Source organism: Oryctolagus cuniculus, chromosome 13 (genome assembly GCF_051225735.1).
Source record: "Oryctolagus cuniculus isolate XC-2025 breed Fujian yellow rabbit chromosome 13, ASM5122573v1, whole genome shotgun sequence".
In the NCBI taxonomy this organism is placed as follows: domain Eukaryota; kingdom Metazoa; phylum Chordata; class Mammalia; order Lagomorpha; family Leporidae; genus Oryctolagus; species Oryctolagus cuniculus.
Window position 1 is genome coordinate 76343712 of NC_142879.1, and position 18260 is coordinate 76361971.

At 51.0% G+C, this 18260-nt stretch overlaps 1 protein-coding gene across 15 annotated transcripts in view; it reads left to right on the top strand.

Annotated features, from left to right (window-relative positions):
• Positions 1 to 3302: 3302 nt before the first annotated feature.
• The window catches only part of SFMBT2 (Scm like with four mbt domains 2), a 259224-nt gene continuing 244266 nt past the window's right edge, over positions 3303 to 18260 (top strand). For 2 of the 15 annotated variants that reach the window (XM_008268055.5, XM_008268066.5), the window contains exon 1: positions 4167 to 4346. The gene's annotated coding sequence lies outside the window, so the exon portion shown is untranslated. Of the gene's footprint in view, positions 3523 to 3550; positions 3910 to 4166; positions 4466 to 4924; positions 5057 to 7179; positions 7474 to 7596; positions 7981 to 18260 lie in introns of those variants that run through there. The other 13 variants (XM_089312349.1, XM_089312350.1, XM_089312352.1 and 10 more) reach the window with 10 other exon arrangements.

Consider the following 18260-nt stretch of genomic DNA (forward strand, 5'->3'; position numbering starts at 1 on the left):
ATGTGTCACCCAAACCCCATGTAGGAAATACAGAAACACAACAGTTATCTAAGTGAGGCACAAGCACAACCTGAACAGTGCAGAGCAGTTGGTCTAAGAAGGCCCTAACACCTTTTCCCTTGATTTTTTTTTTCTTTCCTACCCTGGAGCTTATATATTTGCTGTATCAACTTGGCAGAGATGTTAGAAAATTATGGGAAACAATATGTGGCTTCAGAGTGAGGCAGATTGCTAAGTACTCTTAGGAGTTCGTAAAGACTTTGTAGAAGATCTAGTCCAACTTCATTTTGCTTGTGAGAGACAAGTGACTCACAGAGGTCACACAGATAATTAGTAGTGACGCAGGGACTGAGGTCATTTGACTCTCAGTATCTTAGCCACCTGCTTAATTGGGGATAGAGAGTAAGGACAGAGGATGAAAACGTTAAGGGCAGCAGTGTGTTTAGATTTACTTCTTGTGACCCTAGGAGGTTGATGGAAAAAAAAAAAATCCTATCTTATGTAGGATAAGAGAAAACAAATTTTGGATTAAATCTCCAGTAAAGAGAAGATGGCAAAAAATTTTTCAAATAGTTGGTTCTGACCAGCCCCTGTCCTTTTGTGCTAAGCTAGATGTCACATATTTCACTCGGAGTCTTTATATTAAGAAAGCACAATGTCTTTTCTTGTTTAGGACATGTCCTTTTCTCCGTGGGAAGCGATAAGTTAAACATGAAATAAGCATGAGCAAAGTGAGTAACATTTTTCTTGCTATGAGGTTTAATGCAACAAGACTGAAGCAACATCTTTATCATAAATAAAATCAGTAGTACACATACAACTTTTCAACTCTTCCATAATGATTTTTGTCAAGGAACACTTGGGAATACACAAAACATGTGAGAGAGTTTCCAGCTGTTTTTTTAGATCCTAATTATGCTGTATCATCAAACAAAAAGAAGAGCATTTAAATATTTTACAAGTAACAAATGTAATGTTAATATTTTGCATAAGTTAGCCTCATTTACATAAAAGACTTTCAAAGTCCCTTTGAAGGCACAACTTAGATCTAGAGCTGCATTTTAAAAGTGATGAAATTCATGGTTAAGTAATTTGGGGGAGTTTGGGAATGAAATAACATCTCTAGTTAGTTGGTTGATCAAAGGGTTATTTTTTTGCCAACATTTTCAGTAAATGTTAACAACATAGAAATTTTGTGTGGATCGTGGGGTTCCTATGGCTAACTTGCTGAGAGGGAGTGTGGGACGCTTGCCTTGAAAAAGCCTTCAAAAAAAAATTTTTTTTTACCAGTGCTTTATGCTTGGCTAACTATGGGGATTTTTCTTCCACTCCTGCTGCTTTAATTGATTTAGGGCGGATCCCACATCTGGATACCCATATCCCTGAAGTGTCTCGTTCTAAAATAAAAGCGAAAGTTGGAAGGTATTGGAATGGGATGAAGGGGCCAACTTTAATTGCCTCAGGGAATCTCCTAACTAATTTTCATTCGCCTCATTCGTGTCCTTGGCTAAAGGAGAATGGAGGGAGAGTGTAAAAAAAAAGCAAGCCAGGGAACTTTCCAAAAGTCACGTGCAAAAAGCAACATCAAAGTGGAAGGGAATCGAACTTAGAAGAAGTTTACAACAGAAAACGTTGTTTTTCCAGAACAATGAATCATGTGTGAATTATGGTTTCATGATTTTATTTCTTAATCACGGTATGTACAAAAGAAAGTCCAGCTCCCCCACGGTACTTTCTAGATCCATGGGCAAAGTTATACTGGAGTCTTAAGAGACTCAACTACTTGGCTTCAGGTAAGAAAGATAGTGCACGCACACCATTCACGTTTGTGATCCGGTGTTCTATTTGCATTTATTTTTATTTTTGATGAAATAACGTTCTGTGCATAATAATGACCTAAAACTGGTAAACAAGCCTGGAGACAAGCGCAATGGCAGGCTGCAGTTCACGTCGCCACGGCTCCTGGACAAGGACAACGCGTTCTCCTGCAAACAGGAGCCGCCCGGAGGTTCTGCTGGGGGTTGTTCGCTACGCGGCGCCCAGCCAGGCGGTGCACTCGGGGACGCGAGTGCGAAGGGGAGTAGCCAGGGCGCTCTTCGGGCCTTAGACACCAGGTGGGCGCTCTGGAGAGTCGGAAGAGGGGATCCGAGCTCCTGGCTATTCCTGACGCGGTGCGCAGTGCGCTCCGGCAGTGCGCAAGGAGGTGACCCCTACCTGGAGGAGTGTGGTGCGTGGGTTGGGTCCCCCGTACTCCCTCCCCACGGGCCTCCTCTGTATATTGAGGGGGGCATAAGAGGTGACTTCCGTGTTTGGGACCTGGGGCTCGAGGCTAGGGAAGTGTCCAGAGCCAAAATTCATCCACGCATCAGGCTCCACGTGGAGCTGCCTCAGGGCCGAGAAAGGGTGCTCAGGGGTACAGGTGGGAGGGTTAAAGTTTGGGGATGGGGTACGGTGGTTTGGGGAGTGTCGGCTTTCGGAGATCTTCAGGAGAAAGCTCAGAGCTCCGACTTGCTGTCCCCAAGGGTTGGAGCCTGGGGTGCTGGAGGGGGTCGCAGACTCGGGCAGGAGTTTATAAACTGTGGGACAAGACGGAGGGGCCGCGACCGAATCTCTCGGCCCTTCTGGGCCTCAGGAGACGCCGGCATGAAACAGGCGTGCCAAGCTGGGGGACGGCGCTTTAGACTCTGGCGAACCGCTCTCCAAGACGCAAGGACACAGGATTTCCGCGGATCGACCCTGCGCAGCGTTTGGTGGCTGCCAACGCTCGCCCTAGATCTCCTGGCGGAGGGACCCTCCTTTGGATTGCTGCTCGGCGAGTGGTTTCCCGACACGTGGTCCCTCAGTGCTTGGTGTAGAGCCGCTCGGGGCGTGCCGTCGCGGGGAGGGGACCCGGCCGGCCGGGCAGGATCCCGCCGGTCCCGCGCGGCCAGCCCCTGCCCCTGGCACTCACACTCCGTCGCCAGTCCCCAACCTTGCGGACTGGCAAACTCTAGACGCGGGGTCCCTACGGCGCTGGGGTGGGGGTGGTGCAGGGCGGGTGGAGCTGCTAACCCGGGGAAGCCAGTTCACGAGAATTGGGAGCCTGTGGAATTTGACCCTGTGGCACCAAAGCGAAAACAAGGGGGAAAGGTGTCTGTTCTCTGTTTTGTTTCTTTTTTGGGCACAAACGCGTAATCCAGCCCCCTTGTCAGCATCTTCCGAGTTTCTCCCCCAGTAAGGGCGAAGTCGTCTTCTGCAGCTCCGAATCCTGCCTACCGTGGGCGTCGCCAGTTTTTCGTTTGCGTTTCAGCCTGGCGGGGTCCGAGCCTTCGTTCCTCTTGGGGGACAAAGTGCCCGCGGGGCCCTGCAGACGGCCAGTTCTGCGCTGCCTGCGGTGCGCGGTGCACGCCTCTTAGCCGAAGGCCACGTTTCTCTAGGGCTCCGGGGAGCGTTCTTTTCCAATCAGAACCGGTCCCAGCCAGGTGGCCCTCGAGACGCCGCGGCGGGCGGCTACCCGCGCCTCGCCGGGGCCCGCGGATCTCCGTAGGTATCTTCGCTACAGCAGCTCCGACCTTATTTCCTGCCCACCCCCGCGGCCCACTCTCCCCCCAGCTCTGGGCGACTTCCCCAGGAAAACCTCTCCCTGGCCCTTTGGGCCCTCCCTAGGGAGCCAGGTACGGTTGGAATCTTCCTAGAAAGGCGCAATTTAAGCGCGGGCTGGGCGGAGCGGGCGCGGCCGACGTCGCCTTTGGGAAGGGATTTCTCTTCGCTCCGAAAGCTCGCGGGCGGATAAAGCGCAACTTTGGGCACTTGGCCGACAGAGGGATCGCAGACAGAGAAAACGGAGGCCAGGGAAACGCAGAGCGTGCTCTGTCGTCCCTGCAGATAGGTGTGCGGAAGCGCCTGCGATGTGAACTTTCTGCAGATCGTGTAAGGAAGGGAGGGGAAGCGGGGCCCGAGGGGGCCGCGTGGCGTGGACTGCAGGGCTCGTCGGCGTACCCAGGGGCTGGGGGGCGTCGCAGCAGGGGACAGAGCGGGGTGGTCGACCACCTTCCCGCAGTGTGATTGGTTTAAGTTTTGCAAGCGCTGGAAAAGGTCGTTGAAGGAGTTCGCTTGCACACTCACACAGACCCAAAAAAAAAAAAAAAAAAAAATCTTAAAAAAAAAAAAGAGCACCGGGCATGCGCAGAGAGAGGATGCCATATTGGAAGGAGGCTGTAGTGGGAGCCGGAGGACCGGAGCGGGTGCGCGAGGGAGGCGGCGGGCTGGGAGCTGAGCGAGCGAGCGAGCGAGCGAGCGAGGCCGGCGCCCTCACTGGCGACACTCGGGGCCAGGGTCCACGCCCAGGGCAGGACAGACTTCCCCAGGTAGGACGCCGCGTGGGCTGCAGTCCCCGGAGCCCAGCCTAGCCCCGGAGCGGAGCTCCGGCCCGCAGGTTGAGTGCGCCGGTCGGCGTCCTTTTAGCAGCTTAGAAAAAAAGGAAAAGGTGTGTGTGTGTGTGTCGGGGTTGGGGGGGAAGCCCAAGCCCAATTGGGGTGGGGGGTGCGGGTGGGGATGGGGGTGGGGAGCTCGGGACACGGTGGGAAGGAGGCAGAGAGAAAGGCTGGAGGAGAAAGCGACAGCACTTGAGCGAAGCCCCAAACTCCTCTCTGAGCCCCGGGTTGTCATTTTTTTTTTTTTTTTTTTGCTTCCCTCGTCCCCTTCCCCCGCGTCCCTCGGCTAGACTGTGCGGTTGTCCGTCCGGAGTTCCGAAGTGTCCTCCTCCTCCGGGTGCCGCCTGACCGCTCCCGCCGCCCACCTTCCTCGTTTGTGCACTCATTTTAGCGGCGCAGCCTCCCCTGTTCCCCACCCCTCGCTCCCGCGGCGCGCCCACACCGGGGTCTCCCCTCTTTGGCTGTGGGTGTGGAGCCGGGGATGTGTTGGGGGATGGGGGCTTTGACGATCTGAGGGGAGAGAGGGGCTTGGAGGTCAGTTAGGGGGGTCAGAGACCGCGCGGACGTTTGGAATCGCCCCCTTGGAAACATTTGCCTTTGCGGTGGAGATGAAATTGTCAGTAGGAGTTTCGGAGCGTGCTTCGGTACGGGTGCTCTTTTTGTTCATTTTTTTCCCCCTCCTTGAAAGTAAATATCCTGTCGCTTGGGGCTTTCCTGTTTGTCGGCTCTCTTGCGACCTCCTTTCAAAAGCTCCCGCACCTGATCTGGCCCTGGAGTTTTATTATTTTTATTGTTTGATGTGTATGTGTGTCTTGCTGAAATGCGCCAAAAAGCAACTGGAGGTAGACTGCTCGATGGAGCTATTGATTTTTTGCCCCGGGGCGGCGGGAGGGGATTCGCCGGGGAGGGAGGACCCTCGGGTGGGGGAAGTGGCGGATTCGCGGTGGCCGAAAGCGCGTCTAGAGCCGGGTGCGTACTTGGGCTTTCCTCAAAGCGCTGCCGCCGCGGGGAAGGGGAATCTTTAGAAAACCGTGCCAGTTTCAATATGGCGGGCTAAGGTGGCTTTTGACAAACTGAAAATAAAGGTTTTGAGGTGGGAAAAAACCTAACCGGAGTTGCCACCCCTTCGCGTCAACTCTCTTTGGTTACCCCAGGCGCCGCTGCAGCGAATTAAGTGGGAAGAAAGGGAGGAAATGAGTTGCCCTAGTTTTTTCCGCGGTTAGAGTGTCAAGTCCATTGCTCCAGGGGGGAAAAGGCGTGGAGGGGTATCGCGGGCTAGGAGTGACTCGGACGCCCCAGCCCAGGGGCACACGCTCTGGGTGCTTGTTGTGTGGGTGGGAGCCCTAGAGAGCCACCCCGAATGTGTGCGCGCTTCATCTACCCCAGACCCTGTCGAAATTTGACGTGACAAACTGCTGACACGTGGTGCAGCACACCGGAGACAGAGGGCATGATTTATTTCGGTTTTCGAGGAGACCGAATTCGCTCTCTCCCTCTCTGCGCTGGATCCTGTGCTTATGGATAAAGCTGCGAGGAAGTGCTTATTAAGGGAACTAACTGTCCCAAGGTCTTGGGTGCAATCCGGGTGTAGACGCTGGAGGGATGTTGTCGGTGCAGGGGGCGCGCAACGCTTCGTGCTGGGTTCCTGCTTCCCTCCGTCCGCCCCCGAGGTGCGAGATTGGGGGGCCGCGGCTAAGGCGTGGGGAGCACCCCAAGTGGGAAGGGGAGAAGGGTGGAGGGGAGGGGCGCGGAGCGAACCTTAGCCAAATAGCCTGTAGCGTGGAGGTGGAGGAGTTAACCCTTTTACTTTGGGGCTTCGCGCTCTAGGTTTGTGTGGGGAGATGGGCAAAAGCATTGGCCCTTGTTCAGGTTGGGCTGCCCCGGAGAGGTGCGTCCCTGTGCTGCGGCGCGCCCGCGGGCTAGGCTGCGGCCTGGGGTCCTGAGTGGGCGGTGAGGTGCCCATGGAAGACCACCATCGGGGCCTGAGAGGGTCTGGGAGTGGAATTGGGAGTGGGGGAACCGCAGCCAGTCAAGGGAGTGTAAGGAAAGCATGCAAACCCAAGCTGAGAGCCACCCGGAATTCGGGAACCTAGTTTAGCTGGGAACAGGGGTCCCCGACAGGGGTCGCCCGTGGCCAGGGCGCAGCCACAGCCGAGATCGCGCGGCAGTACCAGCCTGAGGGACGGCGGTGAGGAGTGTGTGGGGGAGTGCTGGTGGTGGTGGCGAGGGCCACATGGCGGTGGTGCGCGGTGCCCGGAGCCCGGCGAGAGCAGGTCCCGGGGTGGGGGGGTCTTCTCCGGGCACCTCTCGGCCAGTTGCCTGGGGTCGCTTGCAGAAATGGTGGGGTTAGGTAGGTAGTGTTGGCCAGGACTGCGGTTACCGCAGCAACGTGGTCTCCGGGCGTTTGAAGGCGCGAGTGTGTGTGTGTATTGGGGGGTGAGGGAGACAGGGGTCGATAGGGTCACTTGGATGGACGCTGCGCTGTCCGAGGGACCCGCCCCTTAGCGGTGTCCAGTAGGTGGGCGCTGGGGGCTGGCGGCACTGGGATTGGAGACCCTGAGGCAGGTTTTCCCCTCGGCGGCGGGGCTGAGCGCCGCTTGTTTCTGGGACTCGGTGGGCCCCCTCGGCCCGTGTGGACGCCGCCGAGGTGGTGACCAGCCTAAAATGGCTCTGTGCGGTTAAAACTGCCGTTTTCAACCGCGAACCCCTCCCCCCTCGGCCTCCTGACGCCGCCGCTGGACTAGCGCGCAGTTCACTCCAACGCCCCGAAAACCCGCGCGGTTCTGCACCAGGCTGTGGCGGTGGGAGCGAATCCACAGCCGAGTACAAAGAACATTCCACAGGATTCGCGCAGGGCCAAGTTGGTCTTCTTTGGTGGGGACGAGCCGAGGAGGGCGGGAACAGAGACCGCGCCAGCGTCCCGCCGACCACTGCCCCGCCACGGAGGGAGCTCGGGGCGGCGCCCCAGCGGCGCGGGCTGGGGACTTTTACGCGTACAGAGGGAGGCTCCCCGGGGACACGGGTGGCGGCCGTGCAGAGAGAGCCATGGCCACTGCCACTGGTGCGTGTCCTTGATGGCGTTGGCGGTGTTGGCGGGGCGGGGGGGGGGGTCCCGAGACGACGCCGGGAAGCCTGCGTGCGACCGTTTCCAAACTTCTGGAGACCGGATCGCAGTTTCGCTTTCGGAATTTTTGGGCTCTCTGGGTTCCTCGAGTTGGGTGGGATTCTGGGAAGGGCCGGACGGCCGCTGCTGGTTCCCGTGTCGCGCTGTGATCCGACTTGAAGCGCACACTCCGGCATCGCTCTGCTGTGCCTTCCCTGGACCTTGGCCGCGCTGCGCCGGCGGTCTGGGGCTCCCGAACCTCGCGCGCCGCGGCCGCGCAGCCGCGACTCCTTCGGAGCACAGTGGTGGGAAACCAGTTTCCAGCAGAGCCGAGGCCGCTGGGATCCGGGTCCATCGTCGCTGCCCACCGCTCTCCCTCACCCTTCCACCCTGGCACTGTAGCCCAGGGCCCTGAGGGACCGATTGTCGTGTCTACCCTAAGCGAATGGATCCGGGTTCTAACAGGTTTGAGGGGGAAAAAAAAAACCACGAAAGCAGGCTGGAGTTCCGCCTCTTTTTTCCTCAGGAGGAGGTTGGGGGAGGGGAGACGAGGGTAAACGAGGTGGGGGAGGGTTGAGGCCTTGGTGGTCACACGGAGCAGTCCGATGGATGGACGGTCCTTTGGTTCTGCGTGATTTGCTGTTTTCCCTCCTAGGGAACATTACATTTGTACATACCCCGCTTTTCCCCTGCTATAAACAGCCCCGGATCCCGATTTGAGCTTGTGGCTGGGATCAGGCTCGCTGCCGGCAAGAGGGCGGGAGAAAAGCCTTGCACACTTTGAAGCCCTTTGGGCTGCCGCGGAAGCCTTCCTGCTCACAGTGCCCCAGACACAGGGGGCCTCAGCAGCCCCCCATCCCAGGGAAGACAGCGATGAGGGCCTTGCTTCAGAGGTGCCGGCCGTCCTGGCCCTTAGCATATCCGTTAGCATACAGGCACCCTGGACCCCTAGCAGGCAGTCTGGCTGGAACCTGCCTTTCCCTCATGCTTGCAGGCACTGATCCCGAGGGGTTTTCTCTCGCGGTGTGCGCTTCTGGAAATCATGGACTATTTTTTTTTTTTTTTTCCTAACCGTGTTAGGTAGGTCCCAGAAATAGTTTCATGATTTTTGACTTCAAAAGGCCAGAATAGGCTCCCCAGTCTATGCTGCTCTGTTGTTAGGAGGCTTTCCTGGGACTTATTAAACATCTATCTTGCTCCCCTTGGTGGCTGGCTGCAGCTGAGGCTGCATCATTCTCTGCCTGCCTGGGTCCCCAGAGAGATGCCCCCTGCCTGCCTGGGTCCCCTGAGAGACGTCAGCAAGGCTGTGAGATTCAAGCTGATCCAAGATGCTTGTGAGGCCCAAGAACTCCATACAGTGCAAACCCAAGCTCTCCACGGCCTATGTGAGGCCTGAAAGTTTTTGTCAGGATATAAAAGTTTTTCCCCCTGCTCCTCTTTTCCCCAAATAGCTTGAGCAAAAAACAAACAAACAAACAAAAAAAACCAGGTTGGTGGTGAGCTCTGAATGACCTTCTGTTGCAGTACATGAAGTTTGGGTGCCTTTTCCTCTTTGAATTTCACTATTCAGGCCTTCACCTTAACAGTGTAGTGACTATTTTTGTACCCTGCTGTGAAATATTACCACATGAAGAAGTTTGTATCAAACCCATACTGGCTTCTGTAATTTAAGACATGTTTTTGTGGTTCTTCTAACTGTTCTTATATTGCCTCGGCAGTAACTTATTATTCTTATTGTAGAAATTAAAAAAAAAAATTAGGGATGCTATATATGGCTCGGCAAACCGAAAGGCAATCTGTGCATTCGGTTTGGTGGATCCAGACTCTCTGTAAGGAATACTCCTGACAGAGAGAGGGTGAAGCATCAGAAGGCCAGAGTTCTGGTTTCAAAGATGTGTTAGTCGTGGGATCTGGGGCGAGTACTGTACTCTTCCTGATCTACAAAGTAAGGGTGTTGGACTGGAATCTCCTTTAACCATCTCCGTGTTTCTATGGGGGGCTGTGGATAATATGATTCGGGACATCAATGCATATATGCCCAAGTGAGTCACCTTTTGGGCCACTGGTGACAGTTGTGTGACAGTAGCTGGTGGGCTGTAGTTGCCTGTGTAGAAGGGCTGTTATTGGATTGTAAGCTGCACGTAGATTCATGGGTTCATTTGCACTTGGAAGAGGTATAGGATTGAGAAAATGGAGGCACATAGGAATGTATCCTTCATAGGTAACCCCAGTCATGGCGTGCCCTGGGCTAGCTCAGCAAGTCTCTAATTAGAAGAAATACCTCCGCCAGCGCCGCGGCTCACTAGGCTAATCCTCCACCTTGTGGCGCCAGCACACCGGTCGGGGCGCCGGATTCTGTCCCGGTTGCCCCTCTTCAGGCCAGCTCTCTGCTGTGGCCAGGGAGTGCAGTGGAGGATGGCCCAAGTGCTTGGGCCCTGCACCCCATGGGAGACCAGGAGAGGCACCTGGCTCCTGCCTTCAGATCAGCGCGGTGCGCCGGCTGCAGCGCGCCGGCCGCAGCGGCCATTGGAGGGTGAACCAACGGCAAAAGAAGACCTTTCTCTCTGCCTCTCTCTCTCACTGTCCACTCTGCCTGTCAAAAAAAAAAAAAAAAAAAAAAAAAAAAGAAATACCTCACTTGATGTTGCTGTAGTAATTCCTTAAGTCTAGAAAGGTTCATTCTAAATTGCACTCTATCCTCCCATCCCAAACAGGGGAGGTGTTGGGATCTCTCTGACTCAGGTTTACAGTGGAGTTGGGTGACTGCAACCTTCTGGTAATCCGTGAGAGTCCACTTGGAAGCTCAGGTCTTCCGCTCCCAGTCTTAGATTTGGCCACTGCACAGCCCTACTTGTCTTTTAAGAGTGAATGTTCTTGTGGCTATTTCTAAGAAAAATGGTCTTGTTAGCTGAAACAAGCGTTGGCTGTGTTTAAGTCATTGTAAACAAGGTGTTTAACGGGCAGGACTGTGTGTTGTGAATAAGGAAGATACTGTGCTCAACCCTCTGGTGCAATGAGGAATCTTCTGTGATTCCTATGAGGTTCCCAAGCCCAGTTCTCTAGGACTGGTTTCACAGGTCAGCAGCGCTCCGATGGAGAGATACTCCCATAATGCTTCCCATCGGGTCTGCTGGAGCGGGTTCTAACAGGGGATCACTCTTCACCTCACTGCTGGGTAGGGCCCTTGTGTTGCCAGTGAGATGATAGCTTCATTCAGTTGGCTTCATTCAAGTGATAGGATAGATGCCTTTGACACTGATTCAAGAAAGAACCCATTGTTTCTGCTTCATTCCTTTCTGATTTTCTGAAAAACAAAATTGACACATTTTGGTAGATACAGGACTGGTTGTTAAAATACTTGATGCATTTGGGCAAAGCAGGGCAAATAATGTCAGCAGTTGTGTTCAGAGAAGTCACGTGGACCAAGGAAAATAGGGGGCGGGGGGAAAGACTTTTGAGCCTGGGAATTTTCCCCTGTGGTTTCATTAGCTGAGAAAACGCTGTCTTACAAGATTCATGAAAGTGTGTCTTTTCTGATTTCTGTTAACTTTGGCATTCTGGGGGGAGGGCACATTTCAGTCGAAACTGTGATGTGAATGGGATTCATTTAGGTATAACACTAAAGTTTGAAAGGCCAGATGCACATTACTGTAAAATGTCTCTTTAAATATAGCTTAAATGAGCACGAGGTGGGTCTAGAGATGAATGAAACGATTGTGGATTGTTCTGATTTGAAATTATTCCAAGTATGTTTTCAGTCAACATAGAAACTGCTTGTTTACACGTTAGTGTTTGCCAGATACTTTCTCATTCCTTTGTGTTTGTATTTCACTATTTTATGATAATTTTATCACCTCCATTCTATAGAGGAGGAGCCGAAGGCCCATAGTTCACAGTCTGCATGCAGCAGAGCTGGAATTTGAATCCTGGTCTTACTTTGTCTTGATGTGGTGGCTACCATGCATTGATTGTTTTACTGTCTGTAAGACACTACCAAGTGCTTTAAATGTGTTTGTTGATTTAATCTCTTTAGGTTGGTGCTGTTATCTTTATCTTCTTAATAAAGAAATTGAGTTTTTGGAGAGGCCAGGGTCATACAAATAGGCTTTTTTTTTTTTTTTAAGATTTATTTATTTATTTGAAAGGCAGAGTTAAAGAGAGGCAGAGGCAGAGGCAGAGAGAGACAGAGTAGTCTTCCATCCACTGGTTCACACCCCAGATGGCCGCAGTGGCCGGAGCTGCACTGATCTGAAGCCAGAAGCTTGGAGCCAGGTGCTTCTTCTTGGGTCTCCCACATGGGTACAGTGGCCCAAGCACTTGGGCCATCTTCCACTGCTTTCCCACGTCATAGCAGAGAGCTGGATCGGAAGTGGAGCAGCCAGGACTTGAACCAGCACCCATATGGGATGCCAGCACTGCAGGTGGCAGCTTTATCCACTACACCACAGTGCTGTTCCCACAAATATTTTTTTTTTTTTTTTGACAGGCAGAGTTAGACAGTGAGAGAGACAGAGAGAAAGGTCTTCCTTCTGTTGGTTCACCACCAAATGGCCACTAAGGCCGGTGCTGTGCTGATCTGAAGCCAGGAGCCGGGAGCCAGATGCTTCTTCCCGGTCTCCCATGTGGGTGCAGGGCCCAAGTACTTGGGCCATCCTCCACTGCCCTCCCGGGCCACAGCAGAGAGCTGGACTGGAAGAGGAGCAACCGGGACAGAATCTGGTGCCCCAACCGGGACTAGAACCCGGGGTGCCAGCACTGCAGGTGAAGGATTAGCCTAGTGAGCCAGGGCGCTGGCCGGTTCATTTTTAGTATTAAATTTTGAAATGGAGTCAATCTAGGGCATTTTCTTTTTGTACTTAATTCAGACAGTTGTGGGGGAGCAGATCTTTTAGAGGAATCTTAAATCCTTCCTTTTAAATGATGTGAATATATTCAGTGGCCCTGGATCAGCATAGAATGTTGTTTATGGTCACAAGTATTGACCAGTACAGATCTGGAAAGTGTTGAATTTCTGGAATTTTGCCTTGATAAGAAAAATAATTGGCTTTAATATAAAGCAGTTTTCTCCTGCACTAATGAATGTGAGAACAAGTTTTAAAAGTCCTCCAGGAGCTGGCACTGTGGTGTAGTGGGTTAAAGCCCTGTCCTGAAGCATTGGCATCCCATATGGGCGCTGGTTCTAGTTCTGGCTGCTCCACTTCCAATCCAGCTCTCTGCTATGGCCTGGGAAAGCAATGGGAGATGGACCAAGTCCTTGGGCCCCTGCCCATGTGGGAGACCCAGAAGAAGCTCCTGGCTTTGGATCGGCACAGCTCCGGCCGTTGTGACCATCTGGGGAGTAAACCAGCGGATGGAAGACCTCTCTCTCTCTCTCTACCTTTCTCTGTAACTCTGTCTTTAAACAAGAAAAAAAAAAAATCCTCAAGGAGCCGGTGCTGAGGTGCAGCGGGTGATTAAAGCCTGGGTCTGCATGCCAGCATCCCATATGGCTGCTGGTTGGAGTCCGGCTGCTCTGTTTCCAATCCAGCTCCCTGCTAGTGCACCTGGGAAACTAGTGGAAGATGGCCCAAGTCCTTGGGATCCTGCACCTGCCTGGAAGACCAGAAAGAAGCTCCTGGCTCCTGGCTTCAGATCGGTGCAGCTCTGGCCGTTGTGGCCATCTGGGGAGTAATCCAGCAGATAGAAGACCTCTCTCTCTATCTCTCTCTGTAACTCTGTCTTTCAAATAAATAAAATAAATCTTAAAAAAAAAAAAAAGAAAGTACTAGAAGAAAGCTACTAGAATTTTCCTTTCTTGCAGCCTTGGCACCTGATGATGGTATTTGAGGTTCAGCTTCAATTTTGGTCTTCTGCTGGATTACTTTCTTCCTATGTAGAAAATTGAGACAAAAAATAAGCCACTCTTCCAGGGAGCCCTGTGTAAAGTCAGTCTTAGGTCTGTCCTGAGGTCTCATCAGCTGATTGTTAACTCCTGTGGTACCATTGACCTCACTATGAAGCTTGTGATTTAAAGGGCCTTTGCTCTGTATTTCACTTACTAAAACCAGAGAAAAAGTCAAACATTGCCAAGTTGAAGTGGCTGAATCTTCATAGAAATTAAATTGCCTTCTGATAATTGGAAGCAGGCCACCAATATGTGGGTGACCTGGATAAAGTTCCAGGCTCCTGGCTTGGGCCTGATCCAGCCCTGCCGGTTGTGGGCACTTGGGAGTGAATCAGCAGCTGGGAGATCTCTGTCAATCTCTCTCTCTCTCTACCTCTGCCTCTCTACCTCTGCCTTTCAAATAAATAAATAAATAAATCTTTAAAAAAAAAAGGAGAAAGCACAATTAAATATGAGATCAATAAACTATTGTCTGAAGCAAGTTTTGGAAATTCAGAAACTCTGTTTTTTGGGTCAAATAGTTTTCTGTGTGACTGGCTAAGTTGGTGTGATCTTTTTTTCTTTTGATATATTTTACTTATTTGAAAGGCAGAGTTAGAGAGAGAGAGAGAGAGAGAGAATCTTTCATCTTCTGGTTTACTCTCCAAATGGCCTCAATGGCTGGGGCTGGGCCAGGAAGAAGCCAGGAGCCAGGAGCTTCATCCAGGTTTCCTATGCCTGTGCAGAGGCCTAAGTACTTGGGCCATTTTCTGCTGCTTTCTCAGGCACATTAGCAGGGAGCTAGATCAGAAGTGGAGCAGTCAGGACTCCAAGTGACACCCATATGAGATTCTGGCATTGCAGGTGGTAGCTTAGCAGGGCTTGCTACAATGCTGGCTCCTAAGTCAGGTTAATATTAGATTTCCCCTATTTTCCTTTTATTCCTGTGATGGATAGCCAAATAGAATTTTTGCTTGGCATGAATATATTTTGAAATTTGGTTTAACAAGTAAGAGATGTATTTACTCTCTCTCTCTCTCTCTCTTTTTTTTTTTTTTTTTTTTTTTTTTAAGATTTAGTTATTTGAAAGACAGAGTTACAAAGAGAGAGGTAGAGCCAGAGAGGGAAAGGTCTTCCATCTGCTGGTTCACTCCCCAAATGATCGAAATGGCCAGAGCTGAGCTGATCCGAAGCCAGGAGCCAGGAGCTTTTCTGGGTCTCCCATGCGGGTACAGGGCCATAGCAAAGAGCTGGATTGGAAACGGAGCAGCCAGGACTTGAACCAGCATCCATTTGGGATGCTGGCGCTGTAACCGGGGCTTTAACCTGCTGCACTACAGTGCTGGCTCCGATGTATTTACTCTTACAGCCTTGTTTTATTAGAGAAAAATCTCTTTTTTACAAGGTGCACACTTAACAATTGCAGAAGAAGCATTTGTGTTTGTAGTCATTTTTCTTTTTTCTCATCTCCAGATTGGATAGGATGTTTCCCTCCTAGAGTTATTTTTTTTTAAATATATTATATTCTCAAAAGTAGCCATTCTGCCTGTGTGCTAGGTGAAAATCCTTACTGGTATGCAACAACAGCAGAGAGGATCTGTCACTACATATAAATGGTACCAACTGGTGCATGGCTTAGGTTAGAATTCTTCAATTACAAAAAGACAGACAATTGTAGGAGACTGTTCTAAACAGCCTTCCAGTCACTACTGGTCTGACAGAGACAGCCCGCTATGCAGAGAGCTTGGAGGAACATCCCTGTAAATGGAGCACTATGGAGAAAGCCACAGAACAAAGGGCAAACAGAGCCAGAAGCGGAACTCCCAGCTGTGTTAGGGCCATTGTTTGCATTTGTTTCTGTGGGAAGGAAAGGAGTTTGCCTTCCTAAGGGCAGAGGAGTTCTTAGGAAGGAGATAGCCAGGAGCAAGTTGAGGGTTGATTCTATGATGCTTACCTTGCGGCTGTCCAGTAGGGGTGGGGTTGGGGGACAGCTCATGAATATTCATGAGTCTGTACTTCAGAAGGCAAACATTTACTTTTCCAAGCAGCCTATTTCATTAATTCATATTGTTAGTATTAAATCTCTAACTTAAACTTCATATGCTCAGAGTGATTTTAATCCCAGTTATTCTCTTGGAGCACAGATTCTTTTATTTGTAAACAAATCAACAGGAGGTGCAAAACCACTCCTCCAGCACTAGCTGCTCCTTGTGGGTTTGATCTTGGGCTTATTTTGCTTGGATTAATTTGCTTGGACTTCCACGGTCAGCTCAGCACTGGCTGTGAGCTTCACGTGTCTTCACTCATCTCCCTCACAGCACAAGCCGCATTTTGCATTCGGCCGGATGAAGACAGGGCTTAAGCTTCCAAGTGTAAATAGAGGCGAAGGTTTGTCTTCAAGAGACTTGGCTCTGAGGTTTTATTTTGGGAGGGGTGGGGATTTTTCGGATATTTATTCTGTGTGGTGGACGAACTGCTCAGGAACCTGTGTTTTTCTTCGGGAATTTCTAAGGAGAGGGCTCTTGTCACTGAAGAAGGGAGGGGGAGAGAGGAGGAGAGGAGGGGGAGGAGGAGAATGAGGAGCATCTACAAGCCAGGCCAGCTCTTCTGAGCTGTCATGTCCCCATGCTAATTAAAAAGAAAGGAGCTGAGCAGGATACAGCTGGTGGTGGTTGCCTATTGAAGCTGACAGCTTTCAAGGGCCTTTAAGGCTTCAGGCCCTGCTGTGTGTTCAATCCCTGCCACCTGAGCTCCCCTGAGTTTAACACAGGGTATGTGAGCAGTGGATGCCGTTGTTTTCACAGGAGGTAGGACCCTGGAACAACTCTCTCTTCTGTGGTCTCTGCTGTAATCTACCCTCTACAGCACTATTATGGAAAAGTAGCCAACTCTGGAAGGAGACACCAGTCAATGGCTCCCACACATTGATGTTCTGTAGGTGGTTCCGTGTAGGGTGACTTCAGGCAGTGTTCCTGGGGAGCCTTGCTGCTAGATCCTCCTGGTGGTTCATTGTCTTTAAAATGAACTTGACTGTGCTGTGTTCTTCCTAGCTTGCTGTCAGATGCCCAACACCCTTTCCCCCTTTTGTCTGGCTGTCTTTATAAACTGCAGTGGCTTTGTATAATTGATCAGATTAAGTCTTAGGTAGCCAGTGGGGCATTTAGGGCCACCTGTCAACTGGCCACCTCTTCTCTGTTGCGTGTCTCCTGACCATTTCCCAATCCAGACTCTGACCTCACCTCCCCTCCCTTCTTGGGCTCCCTACTGCTCTGGGTTCCTCAGACTTTCTGGTTTTCTGCAAGCACAGTCTGAGCCCCCTGGTTTTTTAAGACTTTTGTGATCCAGCTCAGACCAGGTAAATCATCCCTTTTTTGAGTTTCTATTCCATTCTAGTCAATGCTGTTTTATTCATTTCCTCTTCCCATATACACCTAGTTTTTTGTTGTTGTTGTTTTTAAGATTTATTTATTTATTTATTTGAGAGGCAGAGTCACAGACAGAGGGAGAGAGAGAGACACAGAGAGGTCTTCCATCCACTGGTTCACTCCCCTGGATTGGGCCCATCTGCAGCCAGGAGCCAGGAACTTTTTTTTTTTTTTTTTTTAAGATTTATTTTATTTCTTTGAAAGAGTTACAGAGAGAGGTAGAACCAAAGAGAGAGAGAGAGAGAAAGAGAAAGGTCTTCCATCCTCTGGTTCACGCCCCCAGATGACTGATTTCCCAGGCCGTAGCAGAGAGCTGAGTTGGAAGTGGAACAGCCAGGACTTGAACAGGCCCCCATATGGGATGCCAGTGCTGAAGGCTGCAGCTTTAACCTGCTGCGCCACAGTGCTGGCCCCAGGAGCCAGGAACTTTTTCCGGGTCTCCTACATTGGTGCAGAGGCCCATTTGAGCCATCTTCCATCGCCTTCCCTGGGCCATTAGCAGAGAGCTGGATCAGAAGAAGAGGAGCAGCTGGGACATGAACCAGCACCTATATGGAATGCCCTGCCACAGGCAGAAGCTTAGCCTACTGAGGCACAGGGCTGGTTCCTGTAGTTTTTGTTTTAACAAGGAAGGCAACCTGATGCTTTTGAGCAAGAAGTGAGACATGAGACTAGCCTTGCATTTGGTGGTTGTGGTTCAAAGGTCAGGAGAATGTGCTCCAAAAGTGATTAGTGATATTAGGGATAAACGCAGGTTTTCTGGTGTTCCTCTAAAAGTCCTTTAGATAGTCAAGTTTCCTGACCAAAGCAAATTAGGGTGCTCTTCTCCACTTTGCATAATGATTTGCAGCTAGATTCCAAGAAAAGAGGAAACTTTATCAGGCATTTAAATAATTTCCTTTCTGAGAGGTGCGCCCAACTTTGGGGATCTGTCCGTCTGCCGGAGGCTTCAAGTACACACTTGAGGTGCCCTCTGCTTCTGCGCATTCCCTGCTGGACTGCAGAGCTCCTCAGCCTGGGGGCTCTTTGGCTGCTGTCTCTCGGGCTTTGCACTGCGTGTTAATCGTCATGGCTGGTGTTTTGGTTGACCATGAGGCGATGCATCTGTAGGCATTTGGAAATTTGTGGCATCTTTGAAGCATTGTTTCTGCACGTCTGGCTGGCATGTGAAGTAATCAATTTATAAAATTCACGCAGAATATTAGGCACTGATTAGCAGACTTTTTATTATGCCTGTCTGGCTTTTGAGAAGGCGTCTTTGTAAGTCCCTAATTTTTGGTTCTCACGACTGTATAAACAACACATGATATGCTTATGTGTGTAATGACTCGCAGATACAAATGTATTGGGGGATATGGCTTTGGCTTAGCTTCATTACAAACTTGGGTGAGTTTTGAGATTTATTCCTGTTAACATTTGTAAGGGAAGTCCTATGCTTGAGGTTCGTTCAGTATGCC